The sequence below is a fragment of the Hyla sarda genome, chromosome 5, assembly GCF_029499605.1.
Source record: "Hyla sarda isolate aHylSar1 chromosome 5, aHylSar1.hap1, whole genome shotgun sequence".
Classification (NCBI taxonomy): domain Eukaryota; kingdom Metazoa; phylum Chordata; class Amphibia; order Anura; family Hylidae; genus Hyla; species Hyla sarda.
The window spans coordinates 339108477-339121287 of record NC_079193.1 but is presented as its reverse complement, the minus strand read 5'-3'; the positions used below and the strand labels follow the sequence as shown (position 1 = coordinate 339121287).

Sequence of the window (12811 nt, the reverse complement as noted above, 5' to 3'; positions counted from 1 at the left end):
TAAATGAATAAATTACTTAGGGAGGAGAAGCCGACTCCGGGCTGGGAGTCCGCCACAGCCCGCAGTGACTCATGGGAACGATGAGTCACTGGGCTAAGATGGCGCCGAATTATGAAGAAAACGCGGTCGAGCGTCATCAAAGGACCCAGCTTCCGGCCGGATGGAAAAGCGAGGAGAAGTCCGGGAAGAAGACGATATGGATAACGTGAGTACATTACAATGTAATATAACTTTGCTTCATGCTCCATTTCCCCCAATAAAAGGTTTGCGTCGGAGTACTCCTTTAAATTATAGGCCCTGGTACAGAGAGGCCTTCCTACCGTTATTAGGATGTGACAAGTAGGAGTCACGCACGATGACCTATGAGACTTTTATTTTTGGAAGAAATACGACAGAAGGTCCAAGTTGAGAATTTTCTCCTTAGTGTGTAAAAAAAAAAAAAAATTATCTTGAGCTAAAGGCAGAAGCGTCAAGTCTAATCTGAACTTGCCGAATTATCCAAAGCAGTTGGCAATAAGCCTTCACGGAGCGGCAATGTTGTGACAGCAGCAGACTGTGCCCGGGGCAGATGTGGGCAGCTGCTTGTTCCCCTGTCACTATCCTTGGGCCTCAGGGCAGACATCTGCATGCCGCTCAGATTGACCAATACAGTGGTCCCTCAAGTTACAATATTAATTGGTTCGAGGGCGACCATTGTATGTTGAAACCATTGTATGTTGAGACCAGAACTCTATGGAAACCTGGTAGTTGGTTTCCAAAAATAGGAAAAAGTGAGAATTAAAGAAAAATAAGTAGATAACTAATATGGATAAAGCAAATCCTTACATATAAAAGTAAGAAAGATCTGCTGGGAGCTGTAATCACTGTCTATGTAAGTGTTTTCCAAGCAGGGTGCCCCCAGCTGTTGCAAAACTACAACTCCCAGCATGCCCGGACAGCCAAAGGCTGTCCGGGCATGCTGGGAGTTGTAGTTTTGCAACAGCTGGGGGCACCCTGCTTGGAAAACACTGGTCTATGTAGAGGACAGGAGCTTCTTCGGGGTCCTGTACAGTACATGCAATGTCCTAAAAAAGTAACATGGAGCCGCCCTCACCTGGTGTCCAAAGGAGCAGCTAACCCTGGTACAGGTAAAGTGTACAGAACATGTAGTACCTCCCTGTACTGTAGGGGGCGCTACCAGACATCAGTCAGTGCATGCACTTCAGTAATACAGGTGTTTTACCGGGTAAATTGCCCATTCTGATTGGTCAGTTCTTCCGGCCGTTGACACGTTTCACAGATCTGGACTGTCTGTACATTGTATGTTGAGTCTGGTTTCAACTTACAATGGTCCAGAAAAGACCATTGTATGTTGAAACTATTGTATGTTGAGGCCATTGTAAGTTGAGGAATCACTGTATAGGATTGTTCTAGGCCGAAGGGACTGCACAGAAGAAATATCCTATGTTTTCAGGTGTCCACACAACATGCTGGGTCTGTGTGTCTCCCATGGTCGCACTCGCACAGACATCAGTTTCTGGTATTAGCTGTGACATTTGCCTATGTTACTTCCCCCAAGGCAGGGAGCAGCCAGATGATTGTCAGCCCTGACAACTTGATCCCCTGCATCTGAAGAGGAGCTCAGGTTCACACTTCTTTATCAGGAGTACGAGGCATGTAAAAACACTACGTTTTTGCAATACAGTGCCAGTATCAGATTTTTGATTAAAAAAACTGATTCCTCAAAACCTGACTAAACTGTATCAAAACGTGTGTACAAATTTTTATCCATATACGGCTGGCTGATAACCGTATAACAGTGGTCCCCAAACTGTGGCCCTCCAGATGTTGCAAAACTACAACTCCCAGCATGCCTGGACAGCCAACAGCTGTCCAGGCATGCTGGGAATTGTAGTTTTGCAACATCTGGAGGGCCACAGTTTGAGGACCACTGCCGTATAAGGTTTGAAAAATGATGTCCGGTTGCATCCGTTTTTGAAAGAAAAAAAAGATACGTTTTTAACTTTTCATTCTATTATGAATAAAGTTTCACTTGTTTGATTGAAATTCCAAGAAAAGAAAAAAAAAACTGTATGGTGAAAATCGGATGGAACCGTACGCACATTCCGGTTCTGTACGGTTCCTATTGACTCCCATGTTAAAAAAAAATAAAAACGTATACATTTCAATACGGTTTTTCATCCAGACCAAAAACCGTGGTAGGCTACAGTTTTGGATACGGGGAAAAAAACTGACAAAACCGTACAGGATGCAAAACTGACACAACCTGATGGATCTTTTGGCATACAGTTTTCAATACGGTTCCGTACGGTTTTCAAATTGAAAACGTATACGGAAACTGTATTACAAAAAGATGGTGTGAACCCAGCCTAAATGTCGGGTATTACAATCTGTGCTGCAAATCTGCGAACGCAGATCATCTAGTCGTCAGACTAGCTCTACATGTCCTACGTATCCAGGGATCTCAGATGTGGAACATCCGCCTTGGAAAACACAGGCGTGCATTTAGCAAATGTGCATGTTATGCCAGCGTTAGGGCCGCTAAGAAATGCCCTGTCTCAACAGACTGCAATGCATTTCCGAGCAGAATCCGCAGAAACAATAAACATGCTCACTGTTTCTGTGGATGCCAAAAATCAGTATTTCTGCAGATGTTTTCGACGCGGAAATTCAACTGTGTGGACGATGCAGAAAAATCCCATTGGAAGATTGTGACGCTACAGCAGAATTTCTGAGCGGAATGCTTTTGCGGAATTCCAATTTGAAATTCTGGTCTAAAGGCTACATTATTATTTTTACCCCCAACACCCCCCCCCCCTCCCCCAATTTGCAGTTTTTTTATATTGGGATTTAGTCTTGTTTTTTTTATTTTAAATTGCATTTTTATTTACCGTATTTTTCGCCGTATAAGACGCACTTTTTCTTCCCCAAAACTGGGGGGGGAAAAGTCGGTGCGTCTTATACGGCGAATACGCCCCTATCGCGGCGGTCCCTGCGGCCATCAATGGCCGGGACCCGCGGCTAATACAGGACATCACCGATCGCGGTGATGCCCTGTATTAACCCTTCAGACGCGCCGATCAAAGCTGACCGCCACGTCTGAAGGGAAAGTGACACTAACCCGGCGGTCCCGAACAGCCCGACTGAATAGTGCTTACAGGACACCGGGAGGGACCTTACCTGCCTCCTCGGTGTCTTCTCCGTTCAGGGATCCCCTGTATGGCCGGCGCTCTCCTTCCTCGTCATCACGTCGTCGCGTACGTGCGTCGGCGTGCGTAACGACGTGATGGCGGCGACGGAGAGCGAGGATACCCGGCCGGCAGCAGAGACGTTCCGGAGCGACGGGGACACAGCGACAGCGATGGAGCGACATCCAGGGCAGCGGTGACTGGTCCGGAGCGGCGGGGACTAGGGATCGACCGATTATCGGTATGGCCGATATTATCGGCCGATAATCAAGATTTTGGGCATTATCGGTATCGGCAATTACCTTGACGATAATGCCCCGCCCCCCCCGCACCGCGACCGCCCCCCCGATCCGCCGCCCCGCACCGCAACCGCCCCCCCTAGTGCTGGGCGGTATACCGGTATGGATTTTTGCCCATACCGCTATACCGGTCGGGCCCCTCCCCCACTTTCCGAGTCAATTAAAAAAAATTAAACTTACCCGTAATGGGGGTGGTCCGGGCCATCCATCCTGTAGTGTCCGGCGGCATTCCGGGTGGAGGGTGAACCGGTCCGGGCTGTCCTTCTTCTCCGGGAGTCCTCTTCTCCACTCCGGGCAGGCTCTGGCCTAGTACGCTGCATAGACGCCGTTACGCCGTGACGTCAGGTGCGTCGCTGTGCACGGGCGTCACTGCGCAGCGGCGTCTATGCAGCGTACTAGGCCGGAGCATGCCCGGAGTGGAGAAGATGACCCCCGGAGAAGAAGGACAGCCCGGACCGGTTCACCCTCCACCCGGAATGCCGCCGGACACTACAGGATGGGAGGATGGATGGCCCGGACCACCCTGACAGGTAGGGGGAGAGAAGCGGGTGGTGGTGGTGGTGGTGGCGGTGGCGGCTTATGGCACCGCAAAAGCCACCGCAGTGCATTGATTTAAAGCGCCCGCTTTAAATCAATGCTCTGCAGCGGTGTCGAGGGGGGATAAATAGCCGATAACTTATACCGGAATATCGGTATAAGTTATCGGCTATCGGCCCTAACCTCCACCAATTATCGGTATCGGCCCTAAAAAAACGATATCGGACGATCCCTAGCGGGGACACGTGAGTATTACCTCCTATGCAGTGGTCTTCAATCTGCGGACCTCCAGATGTTGCAAAACTACAACTCCCAGCATGCCCGGACAGCCAACGGCTGTCCGGGCATGCTGGGAGCTGTAGTTTTGCAACATCTGGAGGTCCGCAGGTTGAAGACCACTATTGGGTTCAAAATCTTAAATTTTTTAGATTTTGCACCTAAAAATAGGGTGCGTCTTATGCGCCGGTGCGAAAAATACGGTAATTTTATTTGTTTCACGTGATTCTTTCATCATGCGACTTAGGGATTTCTATTCCACTGGGAATTGTAGTTTTGCAACAGCTGGAGGTCCACAGTTTGGAGACCACTGGAGGGCTTGTTTACATTATGGATTTTTATTTATTAATTTTTTTTGTTTAAAGGTAGAACCCTTTACATCCAGGCAAGGGGCACCATCACTACAGGTTCCCTTTAAATTATAGGCCCCGGTACAGAGGCCTTCCTACTGCCATTAGGATGTGACAAGTAGGAGTCACGTATGAAAATAAACACACGGATCCACACCTGTTAAAACACTTTACAGAACTTGGCTGACCTCGGCGCAAATGTTGACATTCCGATAATGTAAACACACCAAAAGAAAAATGCGAAAATCCAATATTAACAATTCTGAGGAGAAAAATCAACATCTCACTACTAGGTTATATAGTCACGCAGGTTTTTATGCTTATTTTCCTTAAAGAAGTGCCACGAAAGTCAAGTGTTCATTGTGTTCTTTTTAACAAGTGCTTTTGGTTGCTTTTATACATTTGCGACCTGCATTCACAAAGAAATAAATTGTAAAAAGTTTTTTATCCATATAAATATGGAAAATATATGAAAAAATATAAATAAAAATGTGTGGAAATTGGGAGTTGCTGCTCAGCGTTTTTTCCTTGGTTTTTTTTCTGCTCATCTTTGGTGTTTTTCTGCAGTTTTGGGCTCAGTGGCAAGGAAAAGTGGCCCAGTTGCCCATAGCAACCAATCAGATCGCTTCTTTCATTTTGCAGAGACCTTGTTAAAAATGAAAGAAGCGAGCTGATTGGTTGCTATGGGCAACTGGGCCACTTTTCCTTGGACAGGTTTTGATAAATCTCCCCTTAATTGAGACAAAATCTTGGCATTTCTCTCCCATAAAATCTAAGGGGGGAGATTTATCAAAACCTGTGCAGAGGAAAAGTTGCCCAATTGCCCATAACAACCAATCAGATCGCTTCTTTCATTTTCAACAAGGCCTCTGCAAAATGAAAGAAGCGATCTGATTGGTTGCTATGGGCAACTGGGCTCTTTGCCTCTGCACAGGTTTTGCTGAATCTCCCCCTATGTGAACAAAAAAAAGGCCATAAAAAATGGCATGTGGGTTGAGAATTGAGGTTTTTCTCTGGTGTTTCTTTTTCCCTTCATTTTTTCTTTCAATAGAAATCCTTGCATTATGAAAGAATCACATGCCTTGTCATGACAAAAATGCAAGGGAAAAAACGCCAAGAATAAAAAATGACAAGAATAAAACCCACCATATTTTTGGGGAAAAAAAAGAAAGGCCTCAAAAATTGCATCTTGGGAGTGCAAAATGACAGGGTAGTTTTTTAAAGTAAAAAAAAAAAAATGGCAGAAAAAAAACATGTCATAACAGGGAAGCTACTTTTACACTGCTGTTGTGCCCCTGTCGTATTTATTTTTTGCCTTTAACTGCTGTTATCTGGACAATGAACAACGGGCCACAACGGGTCCAGATCGAACCGATTATAGTCAATGTGGTCCGTCGGGCGCCCGTTGTTTTTTAGCGGGAGAAAAAGCCGACCGATCAAAACATTTGTAACGTCTCTGTGACAAGTATGTATTTAATAAAGGAGTAGTGCGGCGAAAAATAACTTATCCCCTATCCATAGATCGCGGGGGGTCTGAGCGCTGGGACCCCCGCGATCTCATGAACGGGGCCATGGCAATCTGCTGGAAGTGGCCGTTTCGACCCCGCAGAAAGCCACGGCCAACACACCCTCCCCATGTATCTCTATGGGATACATTGAGGGGGCATGTTGGATGGCACTCCGTGCGGGGTCGGCATGCACCCTTCCAGCAAACTGCTGGGCCCCGTTCAGGAGATTGCGGGGGGCCCAGCGCTCAGCCCCCTGTGATCTATAACTTTGGATAGGGGATAGGTTAATTTTCACTACAGAATTCCTCAAACTACAAACCAAAATCTGTGGTGTAAAATCCACACTACAATCTGCATGTTCTGGTGAAGATTTTCTGCTGTAGATTCCAGAGTTGAAAATCTGCAGCATTTACGCTGCGTGTGGCCATACACTTACAGCGCGTTCCACATCGAAAGGTCAGCCTGGTGCCTGTGCCTCATAAAAAAAACAAGCGAAAACCATTTTTCATAGTTTCACAGTTTCCGGCCGTCACTCATTTCAGCCATTCCCATTTTTCACACCATCCACCCATTGTGCGCTGGGCTGTCATTTGGAGGAATAAGCCTGCAATTAAACAATTGACTAAACAAAGTGTCACGTAACACCCGCTTTGTGTAGACAGAACCATCAACATGTAATTAAAAAGTGATATTATGTTACCACTGGGAAATAAAACATGGGCGATCATTACACCCGGCCCAGGTCACGTCTCTGCTTAGGAAACGGTCCAGACAAGACGCTCGTGATTTTATGTCGACAATCAGTATGAAGCCTGGGTTACAGGATCATTCACGTAGCAGCCTGTGCTTGGCACTACACACTACACTGCAATGTCGGCGGCGTGAGGAGGAGACGTGAACTGCCTGAGGCTACGCACACAGTATTTGAAAAAATAAAAAAGTTATGGCTTTTTAAAAAAAAAAAAAAATGTATTTTGTTCTTTGGTCTGGGTTGTTTTTCTCTTTTAGGCTATGTTCACACGGCAGAATTTCAGTGGAGAATTCCGCCTGAGAATTCTGCTAGGAAATTCCACATAATTCGCAATTCACACAGCAGAACTTCCGCTGTGGAAATTCCGCCCCAGAAATTCTGCAAAAATATAAGACCGGTCTTTAAATTTTGCAGAATTCCGGGCAGAATACCATTGAACTCAATGGGGGAGATTTATCAAAACCTGTGTAGAGGAAGAGTGGTGCTGTTGCCCATAGCAACCAATCACATTGCTTATTTCATTTTTGACAGGTCTCTTTAAAAATTAAGGAAGCAATCTGATTGGTTGGCATGGGCAACTGCTCCACTCTTCCTCTGCACAGTTTTTGATAAGGCTTTGTTAAGAAGATTCTGTGTTTGAGCACACAGAAATTCTGCTTAAAGGAGAACTCCAGAATATAAAAATTGTCCCCCATACTGCCGGCAGTAAAAAAATAAAGATGTACATACCTTCCTTCGCTCCCCCGGTGCCTCTGGTAACCGTCTCCGGTCTCCACCATGATCCTCTTCCTGGTTGCCGTTGGTCGGCGAGTAATACTGCGCTCAGCCAATCACCAGCCGCAGCGAAGTCCCGACTCGGCCGGCGATAGGCTGAGCGACAGTGTGAAAACACTTCAGGACACAAAATTCTTCAGTACACCAGCACCTGCTGCCGGGGGCCGAAAACGTCACACTGCCGCTCAGCCTATCGCCGGCCGAGTCGGGACTTCACAGCGGCCGGTGATTGGCTGAGTGCAGTATGACTCCCCGACCACCGGCAACCAGGAAGAGGATCGTGGCGGAGACCGGAGTCGGCTACTGGAGGCCCCGTGGGAGCGAAGGAAGGTATGTACATCTTTATTTTTTTTACTGCCGGCAGTATGGGGGACAATTTTTATATTCTGGAGTTCTCCTTTAAATTTTACAAAACTGTAAACATTCTGCAGCAAGCTTTGCAGAATGGAATTTGAGCAGAATAGCAGAATTTTAGTCCTGTGAGCGTAGCCTTAGGCTAGGTTCACGCCTTGAAATTTCCACGCAGAAAATCTCCGCACGGACATTCCGCAGACTGCTAGGACCGAAGGTCATGCACCGTCTCACAGACGCCTATGGCATTCCGTGCAGAGTCCGCAGAAAACAAAATGGACAGGTTCATTCTTTCTGCGAACACTGAAATCAGAATTTCCATGCCAGAAATATCTGGTGCGGAAATTCCACCGTGGGCACAGCGCAGGAGAATAACAATATGGAATTCTGTACGAAAATTTTGAGATGTGTAAACATAGCCTTAAACATTTTTCCTGATTCATTTTGTCTTTTTTTTTTTCTTCCTTTTTTGCTAAAGCAAATGCCATTATTTGGGCTAAAAATGGCCCATAAAATGTGCAAAAAAATCTTTAAAAAAAAAATATATATATTTTGGGGAACGAAAAATGCTATAAAAACAGGAATTTGCATGGCTGTAATTTTTTTTGGGATGTTAATTACCAACCATTTTTTCCACCAAGAGTCATAGAACTGAATATTCAAAAAGCAGGCATTTTTTGGGACTTTTTTTTTTGGAGCTGTAAACCGGCTCAAAATACTGTGTGTGAACACAGACTGAGATGCGGAACTCTAGAAATTTTTCGGAGATCTACAGATTGGCCTGCTAGACACATGAAGGTATGGCCTTCATAATATACAGACGTATTGTCGATGAAATCCCATCAGTATTAGCTTTAGCATTGCATCCGTTTTTTTTTTGCACAGTAAATAATAAATATTAATTAAATTACACTTTTATGGTTTATTTACATGCACAGTATTCTGCTCTGATTTGATGCGCCGGATTTTCTGCTGCAGATTTCAATGTAAACTGAATGACTGATCACAGCTTCAAATCCTGCGCATCAAATCTGCGCAGAATACTGTACGTGTGAATAGACCCTTCATTAAACAAATTGTAAAAGAGGTGAAAATACTGATATGAATCGGTATTTGCATCCCACTTCCATAGAATACATTTGGGAATTTCCCGTCCGGAAAACAAATGAATGCAGCAATATGGCGTTGGTGCAGTAACATGGCCCTCTAGCTGTCGCAAAACTACAACTCCCAGCATGCCCGGACAGCCGTTGGCTGTCCGGGCATGCTGGGAGTTGTAGTTTTGCAAGAGCTGGACGCCACCGCTTTAACCAAAGACCGTACAAATTGGAGTTTAACACGTCTAGACGTTTTCGTCCGCTAAGGAGATAAGGAGGTGTCTGGCAGCTGCTTATCTATCACTCTGTATGGTTATAAGAGCTGATCACATTAGATAACATCAGATGGAGACTCCTGTCAACAATCCAGGGGGCAGCAGGGACACCCTTCAACATCCAGCAGGTAAAACAAGAATCAGGAATGTTGGATTTAATGCTGCCCTACCCTATGATCAGGGGAGGAGGGGGGGGGGGGAGATAAGCAGCAACAGCGGCGGAGGTGGCAGCCACTTATCTCTTTATGCATAAGTGAATATAGAAGTCAAGTAGGAACACTTCTCCAGCTGTTGCAAAACTACAACTCCCAGCACACCCTGACACAGCCTGCATGCTGGGAGTCGTAGTTTTGCAACAGCTGGAGATCCATATGCCTATAGACCTGGTACATGCTCCAAAGATGCAAAACTAAGTGAACTGCAAAAAAATAGTTGCATCATGTGACCCAAGAATGTAAAATCCTGCCCCCCCCCCCCCCCCCCCCCCCCATGACCCCTCTGCACCTGTTTCCAGTAAAGAATATAAAAACTTACCCTCCCCCAGCCTTTCACCATCTCCTCCTTTGACCGCTCACTTACCCCTCTATAGCCCGCTGATCTTTTCCCTGGCACTGTATTGTCCCCTTCGGCTGCTCCCATTGTCCCCAGCAGAGGAGCCTCCTCCTCCTCCTTCTTCTTCCCCAGCCTGTCATCCCCCCTCCTCCCCCCGTAGTACATAGAGATCCCGGATCGGATCTTACCTGCCGGGTCGATCTATTCTCTCCAGGATCTACTATAATCCACTAGGTGTGAAGCTCCATAGATCCCGGATCCCATGCACACTGCGCCGCCTGTCCTCACCCGGAGCGATCGCCTGCGCCTGGGATCCCACGATGTGAAGTTCCTGAAGTTCACTTTGAAGCTCCGCTCTCTGATTGGCTGACCCAGCCCCGCCCTCCTGCGGGGTGCGCCTTCCCATTGGTTGCTCCTGCTCCCCATCTGCTAGGCACGCCTTCCCATTGGCTGCTCCTGCCCCCTCCTGCTGGACACGCCCTCCCACTGGCTGCTCCTGCCCTCCTTTCTCCACGAAACTTTCACTTGCATTAGTTTATGGCAGAATGACAATCACTGCGATCGATTTATTGATCGTCTCTTATCGTCAGTGAAAGCTGGAGGGACCCAGTGTGTGTCTATGATGAAGACCAGACATTGGAGAGACCATTTAAAGGGCATTTAAGGTCGTATTGAAGCAAAAAGAAAATTTCAAGAGTATAAACAAATACATAGGAAAGCAATAATAATCAGATTAATAATAATAATAATATATAATAATATTAATAACAATTATCAATAATTATAATAACTATTATTATAATCATCAATAATAAATTACAAGAGTATAAACAAATACATAGGAAAGCAATAATAATCAGATTAATAATAATAATAATAATATATAATAATATTAATAACAATTATCAATAATTATAATAACTATTATTATAATCATCAATAATAAATTACAAGAGTATAAATAAATACATAGGAAAGCAATAATAATCATATTCATAATAATAATATATAATAATAATATTAATAATTATTATCAATAATAATAACTATTATTATTATTATCATCAGTAATAAATTACAAGAGTATAAACAAGTACATAGGGAAGCAATAATAATCATATTAATAATAATATATAATAATATTAATAACAATTATCAATAATTATAATAACTATTATTATAATAATCAATAATAAATTACAAGAGTATAAACAAATACATAGGAAAGCAATAATAATCTTAATAATAATATTAATAATAATTATCAATAATAATTAGTATTATTATCATCATCATCATCAATAATACATTACAAGAGTATAAACAAATACATAGGAAAGCAATAATAATCTTATTAATAATAATAATAATATATAATAATAATATTAATAAGAATTATTATCAATAATAACTATTATCATCAACAATAATACTAATTATTATTTTTATTATTACAAATAATAATGATTATTATTATTATAACAACAAGGATTTATTTACACAGTGCCAAAAGATTCCGCAGCACTGTACAATTTTGAAATTACATATAAAGACAAATATCTGATTTTTAATATATTATGATTTATAATGATATATTATTGATATTAATAATAATAATAATAATACAAAGTATTTTTATTATCACTAATATTAATAATAATAATAATCTTATTAATAATAAGAATATTAAGCTGGGGAGACCAAATCTACATCTATGATGGAGACAAGAAATTGGGAAGTCCATATATGGTATATTAAGGTGATATCGAAGCCAAAAACATTACCAGAGTATAGACACAAATACATAGATAAGAAATAATAATATTCTAATAATTTTTATAACTATTATTAATATCACTATTATTTTTATTATTATCATTATTAATAATAATAATAATAATTATATATATATATATATCGCTAACAGATTTCGTAGCACTTTACAATTTTGAGGGTACAAATAAGGACAATACGAGACAAATACGAGACATTACAATATTACCCACTAAATCAGTGTTGCTCAACCAGTGTGCCTTCAGTTGTTGCAAACTACAACTCCCAGCATGTCCAGACAGTCTTTGGCTGTTCGGGCATGCTGGGAGTTGTAGTTTTGCAACAGCTGGAGGCATGCTGGTTAGGAAAAAAAATCACTAAATATTCAAACAGGAGTAGTGCGGGCCCTGCTCATGAGAGATTACAATCTATGAGGAATGGGGTTGGGACAAAAGGTAGCAAGTGCTTTGTATATTTAATGGTCCGGCCATGTTTTATAAATAGGGGAGTTACATAAAGGAGTGCTTAAAGTGCATAGAGGGTAGGGGGCGCGCCACTGAATAATAGTGGAGGAGGCCAATTAGGGAATGTTGTAGGCGGGCTGGAAGACATTTGTCCTTAAGGCGTGTTTAAAACTGAGTACCGTATTTATCGGGGTATAACATGCACCGGCCTATACCACGCACCGGCCTATAACACAAACTCTAATTTTTCCAAGGAAATTTGGGTAAAAAAGTTTGTTACCCAAATATCCTTGTTAAAATTAGGGTGCGTGTATGTGATGTCCCAGTACAGGTACACGGTCCTGTACTACCTTTAGGTCCTGTCAGGTTGAATCCCTCAGTGACCTGGGGGCTCCCCTGTAGGGTCTCCCCTTGTTCTCCTGTTGGTTTAATAAATGTGTGTATGTTCCTTTAATGCATAGACAGGATCCCTATGTTTAGATAGTCTCAAGGACCTGTGGGAGGTCTAAAGGACCTGTATGTAAGTTGGTCACATGTTATGTTAAGTCACATGATCTGTTGTCACATGTACTCCCAGAGAGCACCAGCTTTTACCTATGACCCACAGCTTGACCAA

General features: G+C 43.3%; 1 protein-coding gene across 2 annotated transcripts in view; it reads right to left on the bottom strand.

Annotated features, from left to right (window-relative positions):
* FZD6 (frizzled class receptor 6) overlaps positions 1-10300 on the bottom strand; it is a 74538-nt gene extending 64238 nt beyond the window's left edge. Inside the window, exon 1 of one of the 2 annotated variants that reach the window (XM_056522540.1) lies at positions 10147-10300. The gene's annotated coding sequence lies outside the window, so the exon portion shown is untranslated. Of the gene's footprint in view, positions 1-9985; positions 10068-10146 lie in introns of those variants that run through there. The other variant, XM_056522541.1, reaches the window with a different exon arrangement.
* Between the last annotated feature and the right edge of the window lie 2511 nt (positions 10301-12811).